We start from the raw sequence: 14,851 nt of genomic DNA, 5'->3' as shown, positions 1-14,851 counted from the left end.
TACCTGAAACCTTTATTATGATAGCCTGTGACAAAGAAAGAGCCAATCAACTGCCCTATTTACAGGAGAATTAATACTGCCTCAGACAAGAGGACAAGAATCCCAAGATACACCAGAAACAACTAAATGGTCTCTGTGTGCCTATTTAATTGCTTTTCTTTCAAACTTGTATCAGATCCATATTTTAAAAAGTTACTGAGTAACTTAAAGTACTATGAGTTCATAAAATTGTGCCCTAATGTGCAATCATCCCCCATCAGAACAAAGACTTGCTTACAAAGCTCAAAGTGTAAGTTGCCTTCCATTTATTTCAACTTGGCTCTTTCCTCAAACCTTGCTATCCCACAGACTGAGAGTCTCATCTAAACATAGTCCTCCAGAACTGAAATCCACAGGAAAATGTCTTTCTGAAGACCACTCTCAAGTCATTAAACATGCATATTATACATTTACATAAAAATGTGAATAATGTTATTTAATTTTCCAACTCCAATGGAAAACAAGCTGCTAACCCTGGGGATACTTAAAAAGATATGCAGCCCAGGGGAGAAGACAATCCAATGTTAAATATCTGTAATGAAACATAACAGCCACCAAAACAAAAACAGATGCCTCAGCAGATGGTGTGTGACTTGTCCACCCAATGTCCCTTCTGAGTTTGGATGGTGATGAAAATGAACCCAAATAAGAATATTTGCATCCTGATGCTTCCTTATAATTATGGGTAACCTTGTGACCCTATTTAGTTCAATGACAGATATGTTTAGATTTGGTAGGTAAGTTTCTACTTCTCTAACTCCTCTTCCTTTTTTCTTTCTGCTAGGAGTATGCGTGTGACACCTGGAGGTAAAACACCCATCTTGCAACCAGGAAGCAATGAACATTAGGATGAAAGTTACCAACTAAGGATATTGGAGAATAAATGTAGTCAGAGGCTGAATCCCTCCGGAAATCACTTAACTTCTGAACCAGCTCTGGACTACCAACTTCTGACTTTCTTGTTGCTTAGGGAAAAAAGTCAATCTACGTGTTAAATAATTTGGTCTTCACAAAACTCATTCTGATTAATGCACTAGTACTATTTGAACCTTAGCTGTTCCTCCAATACTTGACCATAATATAGATGACTTTCTCCTCTAGAAGACTACCTTCAAGTGTCAGCTAGAGGCCCATAATCTCTTAACGAAAATCCTTTGAGCTCTGATGTTCTAGAATTCACGAAGATAATATGGAGCATATACCATTAATTTTGCAATGGTCCCAACAGATTTGGGCATGAGCCTTTAGTCATGGGAAGTAACAAACAAAAGCCAATGGGACGTGTACTGCTACTTATTTTTGTAAATAAGTTTTTACTGGAACTCAGACATGGCTCCATTTACATATCTATGGCAGAGTTGAGTAGTTGCAACAGAGGGAGCAAATACTTTTAGGGTTTTTAAACTATACAGTGTGGCCAGTTACAGGAAAAGTTTAACAAACCCTCCATATGTATGAATTTCAAATTTTCCTGCACCAAAATAAACTTACTTCTTTTCTATTTTTCCATGAACTCTTGAAGTGCTTCTCCATATGCAAGCATAAATATTTTACCAGCTACAATGTACATTTCATTATTAACTGGCTTCTTTTTACTGAATAAAGTGATTGTAGATGAGTTAAAATTTCTCTGGCTTTCCAAAATGTGAGGTGATTCTTCATGCTACCTGTGAATTTCAGTATTAGATTTTTTTTTAAAGATTAATTTTATTTATTTGACAGAGTTACAGAGAGAGGTAGAGACAGAGAGGTCTTCCATTCGCTGGTTCACTCCCCAGATGGCCGCAACGGCTGGAGCTACGCCAATCCAAAGCCAGGAGCCAGGAGCTTCTTCCGGGTCTCCCACGCGGGTGCAGCGGCCATCTTCTACTGCTGTCCAAGGCCATAGCAGAAAGCTGGATCGGAAGAGGAGCAGCTAGGACTAGAACCGGCGCCCATATGGGATGCCAGCACTTCAGGCCAGAGCTTTAACCCACTGCACCACAGTGCCGGCCCAGTGTTAGAAATTTGACATACATTTGTCCTATATTGCTGCTCCATACACAGGTTGAGCTATATGGACTACAGTTCTCAGGAAATTTTCGCTGAACAGATACTGGATCACTTGCAAAGACTTGCAAAAATTCTATGGATATTTTACCATATTCATTTTTCATTGTAATTTAAGTATTTGATAAGTTATATAAATATGAATTTTTTATTTGAAAGGGGGATTGAGAGAGACAAAAAGTTCCCATCCTCTGCCACAACAAATGTCTACAACAACAGAGGCAGAGCCTAGAAGGAACTAGGAGCTAGGAACTCAATCCAGATCTCACCTGGGTGGCAAGAACCCAGCTACTTGAGCCATCAGCTGCTACCTCTCAGGGTCTGCATTAGCAGGAAGCTAGAATGGGGAGCCAGAGCCAGGACTCAAACACAGGCACTATGACATGGGACACGGGTATCTCAACGAGCATCTTAATTAGTAAGTCAAATGCCTGCCCCACACAGTATATTTTTAACAACACCATATTTTAAGTCTTATGTCACCACTTCACATTTCAAGAATTATATTTTCTAATCTGAAACTTTTTTAATCTAAAGCTCTACAAATAAAGTCAAAAGACTAATTTAACTTTCAAATGTAAACTATCAGTCCATGATGGCCCTATATATTGAATCTATGTAGGACCATCATTGGCAGTAGTGGGGGACCTATACTGATGGGAGAATGAGGAAGGCAACCAATAGGGAAACTGCTGATAGGGAAATATAGAAACCAGACTCCTCACTCTGCTTACAAAAAAAAAGTCCATAGGCCAGAGGGAAGTAAACTATGGAAATTACTCACCCAAGAGCTTCTCCTACGATATTGCTTGGGTTACAATGTCATGTGAGGGGGTGGGCCAGCACTGGGAAAAACCAATGATTCTGACTTCACTGTATATTAATCAGAGTTCTCCATAAAAGCAGAACCAATAGGGTACAGAGGGGCAGGCATTGTAGCACAGTGGATTAAGCTTCACTTGGGATACCGGTATTCTATATCAGGATGCTGGTTTGAGTCCCAGTTCCTCTGCTTCTAACCTTTCCTGTTAATGCACCTGGGAGGCAGATGATGGACCAAGTACTTGGCTTTCTGCCACTCATGTGAGAGATCCAGATGGAGTTACTGGCTCCTGGCTCTGGTCTGGCCCATCCATGAATGCTGCAGTCATTTGGAGAATAATCAAAGATGACTGAGGTCTTTATTATTGCAAATAATTTATTATTGCCAGTAATTGGTGTAATTTGTGGGTATATGATCCAAACGAAGTTGATAACAACTTGTAGGAAGCTTAAAAATGAACTTCTGACCAAGAAATTTCTCCCTCAAAACAAGTAAGAAGCACATCAGAGAAAAGGTTAAACTATAAGGAGAAATAAAGCATTCATATTAGTAAAAAAAATTGAGATAGTCATTTAGGAGATGTGGTACACAGAATAACAGCTCCCTAAAGACAACCCTTTCCCAATGCCTAGAACCTGTAAATATTTTATATTGCAAAAGGAATTAAAGGTAGCATTAAGATTGCTGATCTTAATCAGCTGGTCTTAAAATAAACGCATTATCCATGATTATCTGGGTGGATCCATGGTAATCACAAAGGTCCTTAAATGGAGGTAAAGGAGGCAGAAGGGTAAGAAACAGAAAGATAGCATTGTGACAAAGATTTGATTGTTTTGAAGGTAGAGGAGGGACAACAAGGCAAGGACTGCAGGCAACCTCTGGAAGATGGAAAAGGGCAGGAAACTGATCCTCCACCTTCAACCTCCAGAAAGGAACGCAGCCCTGGTGACCCCTTGACATGAGCCCATTGATACACATTTTGGTCTCCTGACTTCCAGAATTATAATAGTTTTGAGATGTTTCAAGTCAATAACTTCAAGGTAATTTTCTATACACCAATGGGGAATTAACACTAGAGATCAGAGAAAACTTCATGAAGGAACCAGTCTTAAAGTTGGGGCTTAAAGAATTTGAAAATATAGTTGGAGTGCTCAATAAACTAAACATATATGCATCACTCCCAAAGCATTAATAGACTCACAAGGTCAGATTTAAATTTTCCATTCAATGAAACAAAAGATAAACAATACAAGCATATAAACCTTAAAAAAAAAAAAAAAAAAAAAAGCAGTATCCAGACAACTGTAGTAGGGCACCTCTACCACAGAGCATAAAGAATTAACATTTGCAATTGGACATCACTTAAAGTTCTTAGCCAAGGGTGATTTTTATATAGAACACTAATCTGTCATAGCAGTTTATATACCATGAGATCATCACAAAGGTGATTATAATAATCCTAAAAACAGACACCATGGGCCTGATGAAGTCAAGTGGCAAGACACAATGAATCACGATGCAGGATACACAACTTTGTTGTCACATGCACTGGTTTCCTCTGAAAAACCCAAAGAACTTTCAGTAAGCAGAAAATGTTTACCTAACCTAACTCAATATACATTATGCATTATGCAACTGTTTAAATAGTGTTTTATAGCTTTGTAATAACATGATAAACACTATGTGAAAAAGCATTACACAAAATTTTTTAAATTTATATATGGTTATAAAACATTTTCAACTCTCCATCTATCTGACATGTATGCCTGGTTTAGTCTCCTATGGCTGCTGTAATAAATTACTGTACATTGAGTGGCTTAAAACAAGAGAAACTTATTTTCTCTCAATTCTGGAGGCTTGATGCTTGCAAGCTCACACTTTCTTCAGAGGCTTGGAGGAAGAGGCTTGCCCCTCCCAGCTTCTGTGGGTAGGGTCATCTCTGGCTTGTGGTCACATCAGTCCAGTCTCTGTCTCAGTCTTCACTTCAGCTTCTCTTCTATGGGTCCCTCTCAATATCCCTTTGCCTCTCTCATATGGAAAACAGATCACTGAGATTGCATTTAAGGCCTAACTGGATAATCTAGGATAAACTTTTCCAATAATGACCCTTAACTTAATCATATTTTGCCACCTAAGGTGACATTCACAGTTTCCAGGAATTTCACGTGGATTTCAGGGACCATCATTTTGCCAAGTAACTCTGTGACCCTTCCATTAAGAGGTGAAGATAAATCTAAGCTAACCTTTGGACTTACTTCAGGTGACAGAATATAACAGAAGTGAACATATAACAAGTCTCAAGAGACCTTACCCACTTCAGTCTTTCTGTGTCTCTCTTGACATCCTGCCTCTCCCAGGTAAACAGGTATTAGCTACCTTCTGGATAATGACACACACTTGGGCCACCTATCCCATCCTCACTCTACAACTGGCCAACCTCAGAGGCATGAAGCAGGCGGCTGTTGTTGAGGAAACAGGCACCATCCAACCCATCAACTGACACAGACACTTGGAAATCCCAGCTGAGATCAATCAAATCTGGCCCTCTGGCCCACTTCTTCAGAATTCCCCAGTGTCACCACAGACTCAATAATAATAAATGCTTGCTGTGTCAGGACACTGATACAGTCAACATAGTGCATTTTCTTTACTGAGAAAAAATTAACAGTCTTTGCCACTTACTGTCAGAATTTAAGCACAAGATGGAATGCATAGCATTTTGCAAATTCAAAAGGGAAGTTAATAAAAAGAACAAATTTAAATTTCAGCAAACAAAAAACCAAATCTGTACCTCAACACTCTTCATTTTATTGATCATCAAACAAACACAGTAACATTCTGATACAGTAAATAAACTGTTATAGCATGAGATTTATTTTTGGAGGCTGTAAGATAGAACTATGTATTTTATGCTGCTTGTGTTACCTTTTTATTTCCTATAAGGAGCCGGCGCCGTGGCTCAATAGGCTAATCCTCCACCTTGCGGCGCCGGCACACCGGGTTCTAGTCCCGGTTGGGGCGCCGGATTCTGTCCCGGTTGCCCCTCTTCCAGGCCAGCTCTCTGCTATGGCCAGGGAGTGCAGTGGAGGATGGCCCAGGTGCTTGGGCCCTGCACCCCATGGGAGACCAGGAAAAGCACCTGGCTCCTGGCTCCTGCCAGGATCAGCGCGGTGCGCCGGCTGCAGCGGCGGCCATTGGAGGGTGAACCAACGGCAAAAGGAAGACCTTTCTCTCTCTGTCTCTCTCTCTCTCTCACTGTCCACTCTGCCTGTCAAAAAAAAAAAAAAAAAAAAAAAAAAAAAAAAAATTATTTCCTATAAGGAGCTAAGAAAGACAATCAGCTCATTTTCATCTCCAAAATAAGGTTTCCTTGCAACCAACCTCAACTGAATCCATAATTCTGATAAAAAATCATCAGATTAAAATTTTTCCATGACTTACTGGCAGAACTAAGTTGATTTAGAGTTCAAGTTTGTCAAAAATATTTTGGAAATGTCATTAGGATCTGTGTGACATTATATGGCATTCTTTTACAGCTTTTTTAATTGAATTCAATTTGCAATGGGAAATGAAACTCAGTTCTCTTGGGAGTTTCTGGGAGATGTGGGAAAGTTGATCTGGACAGAGAAAGAGGAATGAGTCATGACTCATTTCTGCAGGAACACCAGAGAATACCAACACTGTGAGCTTTAAGTCAAGACCCCAAGATTAAAGAGTCACAGACATGTCATTATTTCTCACAGGGGACAACGCTTCTCTCTTATATAATAAAGTGTTCATTAGCTATATAAGTAGCAACCTTTGACAGCAAGAATACATAGAGACTCATGTCCTTAATAATATAAATTAACCTTTGATGAAGACTCAGATAGTTATTATATTTTAGATTTTTAGAAATATTTTAGATAAAAATATTTTAGATAAATTCGATTAAGCCTCACAAAAAAACAGGAAATACTAATTAGTAACTAATAATTCCCAATTTACAGATGAAAATGTTGAGGAACAAAGTAGCCTCAGGTCTCAGAACTAGGAAGAGCAAACCCAGGAAGACTGGATCTAAAGCCTTCTCTCAACAACTCTGTTTTAAAGCCTCTCCTTCATATCCATGTTCTAAAAAACAACCCTCCAGTTTGAAAGTTTGAAAAACAGTCGAAAGACTATGAACTTTTGGAAAAACAAGGGTGTAAAAATTTCAAGTTCAATCAATCTTACTAAAGTCATGGAGGAGTTTGAGAATTCATCTGCTCCACCTCCTGATGGCTATTGCCTCTCTTAACTGCTCCTTCACAGATACATTTTGGAGGCCTGGCTGTGTTATAATCACATGAAATTTCCAAATGCATCTGGCTACTTTTGAAAATCACAGAATCACTCAGGACCCCTACTGAAGTCATTTATTGATAGGAAGTCTTGCCTCCTCCTAAGAGAAAATTCTTCTAAGTTAATTTCAGCAGCCACAAGGAACAGCTCAGCAGCATTCCCTTTAAATAAAATCCTCCAACCTATTAATCCCACTAGGGCTCTCTTCTCTGGGTTCACCAAGTCAGTATCTTCAACCTTTGCCTAAAACGTCTATCCTAATTGTTCTTTGAAGCTTCTGCAGTTTTTTTCTACACTTGTTTCTAGGGTTGCCATCCAGTTACAGTAGATTTTTAGATCAACAACATTTTAGTTTAAATTCAAAGGGTCCTCAATAATTCATAGAGGGAGTAGGGCCAAGTATTTCAGATGCCTGCGTCTTATTTCCTGAGTGCTTCAGTTTAATTCCCAGCTCCGGCTTCCTGCCATTGCACACCCAGGGAGACAGCAGTGATGGCTCAGTAACTGGCTATCTGCTGCCTTCATAGGATACCTGAATTGTGTTCCTGGCTCCTGCGCCTCCAGCCCAGTCCAGCCTCTCCTGGTCCGTTGAAGGTATTTGGGGACTGAACCCATGAATGCGAGCTCTGTGCTTGTGTTTGTGTGTATGTGTGTGTGTATATCTGTATCTGTCTCTGTATGCCTCTCAAATAAATAAAACTCCTAAAAATGTTCATGGAAAATGCATATTATTTTGAAAGACTGTATGACTTTCAAATTTTTTGTATGTATCAAAATGAACTTACCTTTTAATTCCACTTTTCCATAAACTTTTTGAAGACCCTTCAAATGTCCCAAATGTTACATGGGACATATTAATATAAAAAATTACTCATTGATGACCTTTAATTCAGATATAACTGGATGCCCTTTGTTTTATTTCCTAAATCTGTCTCTTTTACCTTTTCTAAATCTGTCAAAACCACATACAATCTTAGCATAGTACCTAGAACAGCAACTGCTTTCAAGGAGAGCACACAAGAAAGTCACCTGAAGGCACAGACTCCTGGACCCCATCCCCAGAGGTTTTGATCCCATGGATGTAGGGTGGGCTTGAGAATCTGCATTTCTAATAGGTTGCCAGGTAACGCTGATGCAGCTCAGCTGCAGACCACACTTTGAGAACCACTACTCTAATTCTCAGTTAGGTAGAACATGAGGAAGAAGCACTTCCAAGTTGAGAAAAGCCCCAAGGGACAGCCAGAGAGCCTCATCTATGCCCACTGAGCATTTGAATCCCCTTATCTCAGTTCTACTAGTAAATCAGAAAATGCCTAAATGTGAGAAATCTAGCCATTGCTCATATAGAATTGGACTTACTCAGATGGAATGATCCACTTTCAAGCTCAAATGAACATCAACAGGAAGTAAACTTATTGACAGACCCATGTGCCACCACTTTGTTTTCACCTGCCTCTTAGAGAAAGGGCTCTCTTTCCCACAGATGAACCTGACAGAGGTCCCATTCCAAATCCCCTTCTTAAAAGCTGATCTTCTCAAAATGATTATTCCTGTTTTATTTTCTGAAACTTTTCCAAGCTGTGAGTGCTGGTGAGTCTTCCAGGCCCATGAGTCTGACCAAATAACCGCCCAGTCCCCCAGGCATGATATTTAGAGCAGAGTCTATGGCAGATTGCTTTGATTACTCCAATTAATAACCTTTCTGTCCTTGCTGTCCATCCTGTAAACTTGAATTCCCTTCCCATTCTAAGTCTGGGGTTGGCTGGGGGGCATGTTTTGACCAAAAGAATGAAGAAGCCACCCATGCTCCTTCTCTTGGAACCTTGCTCAGATGCATAAACAAGCACAAGCCGGGCTGGAAGAGCATGAGAGACCATATGGAACAGAGCTAAGTCATCCCAACTAAAGTTATCCAAGATTAATGAGCTGCCAAGTGATCCCCTAGCTGACCACAAGTGAATGAGTAAGCCCTGGTGAGCCTAGCCAAAAGCAGCAAAAATGCCCAGCTGACCCATAAATTGACCAAAAATAAATGTTTAAGGTTATAAACGCAGGTTCCGAGTGTTGATAATGCAACATTATGGTGACCACAGATAAGGGATTCATTGCCTGACTTTCTGACCATGTCTTAAGCCCTACTCTGCCTGACTCCCACCAAGACACACTCTCTAGGGAAGGCGCTGTCTTCATTTTGGCTCCCTGAGGATATGTTCCCAGCATACAGCTTCCCATTTCCATTGCTGCTCCAGGCACAGCACTTAACAGCTTCTGATGACTTATCCCACAACTATCCTGCCTTGGACAATCACATTCAGTGTTGGTCAACACTAATCATCATTCTGTCATTTCCTTTTCTTTTATGCTTGGCCAATTATGTTTCTCATTCTGCTGTTGGATCACTTTTTTCTCTCATGAGGTTTGACTGTGTGTATATGTATGTGAGTGTGTGTGCATGCACATGTGCTGCTACTGCCAGGAGTGAAAAAGAATGACTGAGTGATTTCCAATTCCAGCTTCTCTAACAGCAGGAATTGCAAGAGTTGAAGAGGCAAGATAACAGGAAAGAGGGAAGCGAGGCATTTACTCCAACCACAGAGTCATTAGTAGCACTGAAATCCGAGAAGCCATCATTCAAAGAAGCAGTTCCTCTGTAGTTAAATAGTAGCTCCTCAGATATTATTTTCTACTTAACTTTTCATTTACTTCCTATTTTGCATACAGCTAAAAGAAAACTAAGCCTAAATATTTCTTCACTGGGTATCATATTTCATTCCATAACCATAAGGAAAGTGAAATGGAGGAAGTAATGTAAGTGACTGAATGGATTGGACAAGATTCTTGTGAATCAAACGATCCATTTTCAGGGTATAGACTCCTCCTCCCCTTCTCGTCAACACGTGCAGCAGCCCACATCCACTCACCAGGCAGTAACTTCAGGCTGCTGGCAAAGACCACCTCTGCTGTCAGAAATCATCTTCACGAGCCATGAGCTATCTGTTTATTAGAAGTGAAGCAGAGCTCTTTTAGACTTAAATGTTAAACTAGAATATACTGGTGCTGCCCCCACAGGCACCATCCTGCTTCAGCACCCCTCAGTGTCACCTTCTAACCCAGCTACTCCAGGAAGCTTCCCAGTGATATCAATGCTCATTGTTTTTTTCTCCTCATATACTTCTTTTTTTTTAAAGATTTATTTATTTATTTGAGAGGCAGACTTACAGAGGGAGAAAAAGGGAGACAGAGAGAGAGAGAGAGAGAGAGAGAGAGAGAGAGAGGTCTTCCTTTCACTGATTCACTCCTCAAATGGCCACAAGAGCCAAAGCTGAGCTGATCCAAGGCCAAGAGCCAGGAGCTCCTTCCAGGTCCCCCATGTGTACTTGGACCATCTTCCACTGCTTTCCCACACCCTAAGCAGAGAGCTGGAACGGAAGATGAGCAGCCTGGACACAAACTGGTACCCATATGGCATTCCGGCGCTTCAGGCGGAGGCTTTAGCCTACTATGTCACAGCACCAGCCCCTCCCATATCCTTCTTACAGCCCTGCAACCAACCCAACTGATTATCCACACTGCACTGCTTTCATCAAGCTACTCCTTTCTTTTCCTGATGAAAAACTTTCTCTGGCTTAACGCTGCTCAGAACAAGAGTCTCCTAGAGTGTTCCAAGCAATAATTTCTCCATTAGGTCTTAGAAAAATACTGGGAAAGAAAAGATTCCATGGAAAAACCATTTGGAAAACACTGCATACCGTAACTCCCTTTAGGGGATTCACAGTCTATATCAGAAGACTTATTTCTGGGAATCCCATGGTAAAGAAAAGTGGCTGTTTTAGTTTAGCATTACACTCTATGAAAAACATTAACACCACTTGGAATTCCTCTTTTGCTGAACAAACTTTGGCAACACTTCTGGTTTGTGTTCTCGGGAGCTGTGGTCTAGTGCTGTGTTGCAGAGTTTCTGAAAACAGATGGCTGAGCTTCATACCAGATACTCTGAGGCTGTAGGTCAGCTGGGATCTAAGATTCAGCATCTCTAACCAGCTCCCATGTGATATTGCTGGTTCCTGAACAACACCTTGAGTAGTAAGCTCCTACAGGAACAAGGTCAAACACCTTGCTTGTATCACATTTGAGAGCTTTCTCATTTTAATCAGATCCTCATCACCTATGTTTCCCCCATAACTTCTCTTCAGTTATCTTATGTTGAAGTCTAGGAGTTTCCTCCTTTTTCCTGTATTCTAATTGTTTTTCCCTACATCCTTGTCTCCCTCAGCCTGAATCCTTCTATCTTCAAGATCTAGAACAACCACATCCTTGGCCATCTCATTGTTTTTACATTTCTTGCAGACTTTAGGACTTTCTATCCTGATTTCTAATTGTTTGTAACCATTATTTAACTTCTACTTACAGTTTACAGGCTGTGGGAAGAAATATTCTGTCTTTGATTTATATTTGTAGATGACAACATCTGGCAGCATGTCTTATAAGGGTTCAATAAGCACTTGATGAGTAAGTGAACGTATGGCTAGCAGAAGCAGCTGATAGGAATCAGGGGCAATCCTTATTAACTCTTAATTGTAAGACACATGTGCAAACCCTCCGTTTAAGTGAACCCTGCTGAATTCAACTCGGTGAAAATCTACTAAGTACCATGGAAGTCTTAGAAACTAGATTAGCAAGTTCTACAAGGCAGCCTTAGAGAGAAATATGAAAAAGTGACCCTTAACCACAATGAGCTAACAATGACAGGGGTATGCAGTGTGTGTGTATCCAAATGACACTATACCAGGTATACAAATACACATATTAACCTAGGAAGTGGGTATATATTATATTTATACATGTATTGAACTAGGATTTGTGCATTTTCCTATATATAAATTATATTCCAAGAAATACACTGTAAAAACGTGAGGAAAAAATAAAGCAAGGAACCCAGAAAAATTCATGCTTTAAATTTCTTATTTTCTTTGATTCACAGTCTCTTAAGATTTATGGGAGGGTGCTATACTATTCCACAAGCTATTTTTTGTGACATAGTAATTGTATCACCAAGGTATTATTTAGGGAAGTTCTAGAATAAAAACTATCACCTATTAGGATAACATATATGGGATAATCCAAAACAAGAGAAATGAATTCTGGGGGTAAATAAAACATACTTCAGTTGTCTGTGCCCATGAAAGCAGAGATTTTATTCTTTTGTTTCTTCCAGGCCAAACTTTTATGCAAAACCATATAACCTAAGCTACCTTTGGAGGAAACAGCATTCAGCCGTTGGTCTCATCTGACATTGTTAGTTTCCATAGAAACTCTTGTAGCATGCTCCCGCTTGTCTGCAATAAGTGCCTCTCCCATCAATTCAAACTGAGTCCAGGAAAGCCCTGACTCAGAGTCTGACGTCTCCCATCCCTGCTCTGTTACAGAGGACAGAAGAGCATTTAAGTCAGCATCTGTTACCTTTATCAGAAGAGCTGTCTCCATTACAGACACACAAATGAAAGATTAAACACTGCCTGGCACAATTAGCCTGCGTCTACGTGTGTTGTTCCCTGCAGAAATCTTGTTATAAATGTTTCTAAGATTCCTATTTGAAAAAAAAAATAAACGATAAGCAAAATAACATGAGAGTTGAAAAGCCTGGATATTAGAAAAGGAACCTGTGTTCTATCAATTTATTTCATTATGTAATTACCAGCAGCCTTTGAGGATAATGTAGTTCCTTATACTGGAAGGTTACTCTCCCTCAGTCTGGGATGGGGAGGGAATAGCATCGAGATGTTCAGGCTTCGGAGGAAGCACAGATCCATAGGTCATTTAAATGCTCTTTGTTTTACCCAGGCTAGCGTGACTGCTCAATATAACCAGATTCTTTAATGCAGACATCAAGAGACAAGATTGGGGCAGTCATTTGGTGTAGTATTTGGGACGCCCATATCAGAGTGCCTGAGTTCAAGTATTAGCTCTGCTCATGATCACAGCTTCCTGCTAATGAGCACCCTGGAGTGCAGTGGGTGATGGCTAAGCACCCTCATGGGAGACCCAGATAAAGTTCCAGGCTCCTAGTTTCAGACTGGCCCAATCCTGGCTGTTGCAAGCAGTTAGGGAGTGAACCAGCAGATGGGGGATCTCTATCTCTCTCTTTCTGCATTTCAAGTAAATAATTAAAAAAAAAAAGAGAGAGACAAAATTAATCTATAGTAAAAAAATCAAGAGAGGTAAATCATTAAGGAAGGGACAGTGATCAGAAGAGGAGTTGTGAGGACAGAACTTAATCTAAATACAAGTTGTTTACACTTCAATAAAGAGATTTTATAAACAAATGAACCAAGGCATCTAGGACAGAGATATTTGGTCTAGAATAGATACAGGCAATCACAGCCTACTAAATTTTAGGCTGAACAAAACCAGAAAGGTAAGCTAATAACAAGATCCAGACCACTTGTGTAAGACGCCAAAAACAGTGACTGTAGAGTCTAAATTGCACTCATCTCTCTTCAATAAGGGTTTGCTCATGAAGTGTGTCTTGCCTGAGCCTTTCTTACTCTCTTAATGATGCAGACCAGCTGGTGTTTGAAGGGGGGCATTTATGGGATTATCTACCCAACAACCCACTTCCACATCTGGGAACTCTGCCAGTCAAGGCTGAATGGTCCCATGTAGGCTTCAAAATCCATGCTAGCCCATTCATTGTCTTCCCAGGGATTTCTGAAAGTGGGATTGAGAAAACCACCAATCTTTCTGGGTGCTTAATGCTACACTGACGGTTAGATATTACATTTTCCACTACATGGTCTACAGAAATAGTGTCAGTTTACATGAACTACAGTCAAAGGGATCCTGTACACTGCTTTATGAGGGTACTTCAGAATGTCCATAGAAACATGAAATTTTAAACTTTAGTACAACATTTTTGTAACCATGCAGATTTCTCATATTTTCATAAGCTTTTGGAAGATGCCTCATATGCATAGATTTCAAATTTGTTTGTACCAAAATTTTTGTTGAGGATTTCTTTATTTGAAAGGCAGAGTGATACAGAAAGGGAAAGAGAGAGAGAGCGCAATCTTCCATATACTAGTTCACTCTCCAAATGGCCACAACTGCTGGAGCTGGGCAAGGCCAAAGTCATGAGCCAGGAACCCCATCCAGATCTCCCATGGGGGTGGCAGGAGCCCAATAACTTGGGTTAAACTCTACTGCTTTTTCAGGCATATTAGAAGGGAGCTGAATTAGAAAGACTCAAACTAGTACTCCAACATGGGATGCCGGCATCACAAGTGGTAGCTTAACCCACTGAAACACAACACTAGCCCCTAAACCTATCTTTTAATATCATTTTCCATGAATTTTTGAAGTACTCTTGTACATTTTTCTGTGATAATATGGGTCAATACATTCTAATGTCTATGTCCTAAGATGAGCAAAGGTAAGGTCAAAATCCTTGAATTTTTTTGCTGTTTTTAATGGACTTATTTATTTGAAAAGCAGAGTTACACAGAGAGGGAAAAACAGAGAGATCTTCCATCCACTGGTTCACTCCCCAAATGGCTGCAGCAACCATAGCTAGGCAAGGCCAAAGGCAGGATCCTGGAGCTTCATCTGTGTCTCCCATGT

General features: G+C 40.2%; 1 protein-coding gene across 50 annotated transcripts in view; it reads right to left on the bottom strand.

Moving 5' to 3' along the window:
• Positions 1–14,851, bottom strand: part of PLCB4 (phospholipase C beta 4) — a 440,816-nt gene that overhangs the window by 233,434 nt on the left and 192,531 nt on the right. For 7 of the 50 annotated variants that reach the window (XM_051846249.3, XM_089307304.1, XM_051846245.3 and 4 more), the window contains exon 3: positions 10,156–10,228. The exons of the other annotated variants lie outside the window; for them this stretch is intronic. The gene's annotated coding sequence lies outside the window, so the exon portion shown is untranslated. The remainder of the gene's footprint in view (positions 1–10,155; positions 10,229–14,851) is intronic. 50 annotated transcript variants of the gene reach the window in all.

This window comes from Oryctolagus cuniculus, chromosome 11 (assembly GCF_051225735.1).
Source record: "Oryctolagus cuniculus isolate XC-2025 breed Fujian yellow rabbit chromosome 11, ASM5122573v1, whole genome shotgun sequence".
Taxonomy (NCBI): Eukaryota; Metazoa; Chordata; class Mammalia; order Lagomorpha; family Leporidae; genus Oryctolagus; species Oryctolagus cuniculus.
This window is presented reverse-complemented; position numbering and strand designations above follow the sequence as displayed.